Source organism: Salmo salar, unplaced genomic scaffold, assembly GCF_905237065.1.
Source record: "Salmo salar unplaced genomic scaffold, Ssal_v3.1, whole genome shotgun sequence".
NCBI lineage: Eukaryota > Metazoa > Chordata > Actinopteri > Salmoniformes > Salmonidae > Salmo > Salmo salar.
The window spans coordinates 61,640-67,242 of NW_025549288.1; the positions used below are offsets into that span (position 1 = coordinate 61,640).

The 5,603-nt window shown below is 51.3% G+C and overlaps 1 non-coding gene across 1 annotated transcript; it reads right to left on the bottom strand.

Moving 5' to 3' along the window:
• Positions 1-219: 219 nt before the first annotated feature.
• LOC123736327 (U2 spliceosomal RNA) lies at positions 220-417 on the bottom strand. Its single transcript, XR_006766057.1, has one exon. It is a non-coding gene; the product is annotated as a U2 spliceosomal RNA (small nuclear RNA).
• Positions 418-5,603: the final 5,186 nt, after the last annotated feature.

The following is a 5,603-nucleotide window of genomic DNA, read 5'->3' on the forward strand; positions in this document are numbered from 1 at the left end:
ACACACACACACACACACACACACACTCCTGGCCAATGTATTTTTTTATTTTTTATTTTTTATTTTTTAAGTAAAATGGCGGGAAAACGGGGGACCCCCATGAAGGGGGCTTCGCACTTGTTTCAGTTTGGATGATTCTTCTTTTTTCATTCCTTCTCTTCTTCTGCTAGCTGTTTTACATAGCTTGGTGTATTTCTTTTTCCTTGACAATGGGAGAAAAAGTGTTGCACCGTTCCGGAGGTACTGCAATACCGGGTCGATGCGTGGAGCGGACGGAGCAAGCCCCATTTCCGACTCCCTGTTCGAAAAATCCATTTAATATGTAGTCCCCCGATGGGGGACGTATCAGATATTAAACTGATAAGAACAGATTTTTATTTTTATTTATTTTTATTTTTTTTTATTTAACCAAACCATTCATTGTAAACACTTTACATTTCCCAAAATACTGGACATTTCAAAACCGGGACATGGAAAAAAACCACATAATCAAGCAAACAGTACATACACTTTGGCCAACCACTGCAACAAGGCCTCTTACTCATAAAGGTACTTCCAGCGTTCCTTAGAGGCATGGAAGCCATATTTGTCCACATCGAAATCAAACCTTTTCCTCAGGTCAGCTCTAACCCTACTTGCCACTCCACCCACTCCCCAGTCCACATTGGATTTAACCAAAACCACCCTTGAATCCCACAGAGCTACCTTCCCCAAGGAAATCAAGAGCCAGATTAAAAAGGATCCCCTCCCGCTCCTGATCCCCAAACCCCTCCTCAACATAATTGCATCAAAGGATAGAATCCCCAGCATCTGGAAGAAGGAGCCCAAATCCCCCCCAAACCCTCCTGGCAAAGGAGCACTCCCAAAAAGTGTGACGGAGCGTCTCCTCGCCTTCACACCCTTCCCTTGGGCATATCTTGACCTTTGACAGGCCGTGCCTGTAAAGGACCTCCCTAACTGGCAGACGCCCATGTATACACAACCAATTTAGATCCTTCAACCTGTTAGAGAGACCCTTTTGCTGAATTGCCTGCCATACCACCGGCCCTACCCCATAGACACCGACAGGACCCCGCTTAGCCACCAAGGTCCTGTATAAAGCCCTGTGGTCCATGCAGAGCAGACCCTCCTGGCACTCAGTGTGCCTTCTGCTCCACTTCACCGCATGTTCAAAAATGAGCCGGGAGGGATTCCGCCTTAGGTCGAGAGGTTGTCCCAGGCTATCAACCTCCGCAGAGGGAAAGATAGCCAAAACAAGCAAAAGCCTTGTAACCATGGTTACAAGGGTTAACCAGACTTTTACATATTGAAGAAAAGAAAATAGTGTCTAACTTCAGAGGGATGTCAGGAACTCCCCTTCCTCCCTCCTCCACTGATTGCACCATCCAGTCCCTTTTTATATACTCATAGCCCCCAAACAAAAAGAAAAAATGGTTCGCACTAAATCCTTCCTGTAACGAGGAGGTAAAGGAAAAACATAGGCCAAATAAACCAAGGACGGAAGAATGTCTGCTTTAATGACTAGAACCCGTCCCACTCATAGAAAGCCGACGAGCTTTCCAGAGGCCCACCTTGGTGCGCACTTTCGCGATCCTCTGCCCCCAGTTAATTCCCTCACTACCTGTCACTTCAAAATCCACTCCCAGGACCCTCATAGGCCCCGAGCAGAGCGGGAGACCACTGAGGCCTTCCTCTCTCCCTGCCCATGGTCCAAAAAACTTGACTGAGGATTTCCCCAGGTTGACCCTAGCCCGGATGCCAGTCCGAACTCCCCCAGGACCTCCACCGCCCTGGCGACACTCCCCCTCGGATGTCAGAAACAAAGTCATGTCGTCCGCATACTGGGAGATCTTGACCTCTGAAGAGCCCCCCACCAGGGGCCGGAGGCCCTAACACGTGCATCTGCCCGAATGGCTGCTGCCAGCGGCTCCATGTACAACACAAAGAGCAGTGGAGACAACGGGCAGCCTTGACGTACCCCAGTCTGCTGAGGAACCACCTCTCCTGCATGCCCATTTACCAAAACCCTACTTCCCACTGCAGTGTATAGAATCTCCACCCACCTCATAAACCCAGCCCCAAAACCCATCCTTTCCAACACTGAAAAGAGGAACCCATGGTGCACCTTATCAAAAGCTTTTTCCATGTCTAAGCCCACCAACATGAGGTGCACCCCTCTGTCCTGGGCCCAAGCAATACAGTCCCTCACCAGACTCAGGTTCCATTGTATGGACCTCCCCCTCCACCCCACAGGTCTGGTCCTCATGTATGACATGGGGCAGAGCCTTCCTTAGGCGGCCCGCAAGGACACGGGCTACCACCTTATAGTCTGCACACAGTAGCGTAATGGGCCTGTAATTCCCCAGGTTATCCCTTTCCCCTTTCTTGTAAAGCAGCGTCAAAATCCCCTCCCTCATTGAAGACCCCAGGAGCCCTGAATCATATACCGCCTTTTAACTACCAACAGAAAATCTCTGCCCAAAATCTCCCAAAAGGTAACATAAAACTCCCGGGAAGCCCATCGCAACCTGGCACTTTGTTGGTTGGGTAAACCCCGCAAAGCAGCCTCAACCTCCTCAAGCTCGAAAGGGCGATCGAGATCAGAGGCTTCCTCCGGGGAACCTTTTCCCTCAAAAACCCCAGAAAGACGTGTTCTTTCGACCCATCTATGTCCTTTTCCCTAAAGGACTCTTGGTAGAAAGATGACGCTGCTTCCACCATCCCCTTTGGGTCCGATACCATTCCCCCTTTTCTGTTCGCAGCTGAGCAATAACTGCTTTGGCATGGGCAGCTTTACCTGTTTGAAAAATATGAACTGCTAGCCTCACCAAACTCGAACTTATCTCGATTGACACCTAAAGAGAAAGTCCCTGGCCTTACCCTGAAAATACAGGCCCAACTTACTTTTTAAAACCTCCATCCTCTCCACATCCCTCCCCTCACCCTTATTCTCGGCTGACACCAAAGCAGTCAGCTCCCCCTGAAGCCGCCGAAAAACCTCCCTGTCTGCTCGGGCCTTAGCGACACAGTGCGAAATAGCCAGGGGTGCGCACATTGCGCTTTACGCACTCCCCATAGCTCATAATGGGATCTAAAAGCCTCCCTAAAGGAAAGATCTGCCAAAATTTGGGAATTTAATTTCCAAAACCCTCTTCCAAATATTGGCACGTCTACCGAGAACACTACCTGGACTTGGCAATGGTCAGAAAACCAGACCGGAGAAACAGTGACTTGCGATATTGGCACAGATACAGGTAAAAAATGAAATCTATACGACTACGGGAACCCCATGTCATACCCTCCCCTTGGGGTCGCAGACTCTGAAGGGAGTCCCTAAAAGAAAAATCTTTAACCACAGAAACCAAATAGGGAAGGCTAAAGTCCCCCGTACCTTCGAAAGAGACATTGAAATCCCGCCCAAAACCACAGTTCGGTTAGTAACACAAATATCTGGCAGAGCCAAAAAAGATCTTTCCTACCTCGAGGCTCTGCAGGTGCATAAATGTTAATAAAACGAAACTTCGCCCCCTCCAATCTGCATCAACCACTAAAACCCTCCCCTGTATAACAGAAAAGGAACCCATCACACAAAAGTCCCTATCCCCAAACAAAATCCCCACCCCAGAGGAGTGCACCCCCATCCCCCCATCTGGACTCTCCCTTCGCCCACTCCTTTGAAAAAACAGGAACATCCCCCATATCCCTTAAATGAACTTCTTGTAGAAAACAAACCTGGAAGGAGACACAGGAAAGGTACTGAAACACCCCTCCTCTCTTCCCCATATCCCTTAATCCCTTACATTCACTGTTATTACTGTGAAAAGTGCCATAAGAAATAAACAAGGAAATAAGCAAGATCACCCAGCGTCTCCATACAGTCTGTCAGATAGGAGCCTCCCCCATCCCGCTGTCACTCACCCCTTCCAGGTACCGGTCACTGTTCCTGGCGTGCCTGGTGCCACGAAAAGAGCGTTCAGGGCTGGAAAAGTTCACACAGGCTGATACCTGTCCGCAGACCAACGACTCTTCCCCAGGACTGGAAGTGTGGTCTCCCCCTGACAGTACCTGTGCACAGTCCATTGAGGCCTCCTCAGGATTGGTGTCCATCTCCGTGGTGCCTGTCCCAGGAAGCGCAGGAACCAAGCAGATCCCCTGGACCTGCTCCCTAGACCTCCCCACCGAGGCTTCAGAGGCTGCTAATGCAGGAACCTTCAAGATAACAGAATCCTGTGTCTCGGCCCCCACATCTGACCCTTCATCCCCGGTATCAGGATTCAGCACTGTGAACCGGTTGGAGATGGCCACCAAAGGCCTCCTGTGTTCTTCCATCGCTACCCGACCAGCGACCCTCCTCCTCTTCTTTCTTTTCCCCTTGTACACCTTCCCGGACTCTCCATTGTCTGAAGATGCCGATCCAGTCGACCCGCCCCCGAAGACGACCTCATCTTCCGCGAGAGGGTTCGGGTAGCCGAGTCGTCTGACATCTCACTCAGTATACTATCCTCCCAGGCTCCCGTCAGCAGTTCCATCTCCTCCACAGTCCCCTTCGGACTGCCCTCCTTTACTGTACTTTCCCCTGGGGCTTTCGCCACCTCCTCTGCTGCCGCTCGGATTTCCTCAAAGACCTCCTCTATTGGCCGGAGGGGAGAGCCCGCAGCACCTTCCTCGGGGCCATCACCGGCTGCCTCCGCATAGGTCCGTTGCCTATTTGGACAGTCTTTAAACAAGTGGCCCTGCTTCCCACAGCCATTGCATACTCGAGCCTCCCTGCAGTTGGCTGCCCTGTGACCTGGTTTCCCGCAGTTTCTGCACTTCAGCAGATTGCACCCCGTGGCCAAATGACCGAAGCTACGGCAGTGCCTGCAAAAACTTGGTTGGCCTGAATAAAAAAGGTACCCCGGTCCACTCCAATGGAGAAATAGGCTGGTGGGTGCACCAACTTATCTGCTCCTTCCGGATCTCTGTTCAGTGCGACACGGAATTGCCTCCTCCCTGACCAGATCCCATACCCGTCCCTTAGGTACCGCACCCGGACTCACTTTCCCAAACCGGCCTAGGAACGCTACGATGCTGTCATCCCCCACATAGGGATTGTAGATATGCACGGTAATCACCTTTAGATCCAACCGGCACAAGGGGACAACCTGAAAGTTTGAGAATGGCTCACTGGCTTCCTTCTCTTTGCAGGTGTCCATACACCGCCTGTACAAGGCCTCGCCATTTAGAGACAGGTCGTAGCCCTCCGCCGCCATGTTCCGCTGCAAGCAGAAAACTTGCCCTGGGTCCACCTTTAACCCTTCAATGATCACCGTCCTGATGAACCATTCTCTATTGCCAATTTGCTTGCCCTTGTTCTTCCAAACGAACTGCAACGTATTGCGCAGTCCAGCCCCTCTGGCTGACTGTGGATCCTGCCCTCCGGCCATCGGCTTTGGACTAAGAGTGTTATGGCACCTCGGTACACAACCTGATCTTAGCCAAAAGGCCGAGAGCGATAACCCACAAATTGACCCCCCTGCACCCGCCGGGTCCCCGGGGCCTCGGCAGACCTCATCGGTTTGGCAAAAGTTGGCTCCTCCTCACCCAACGCTTCCCTGGTGACA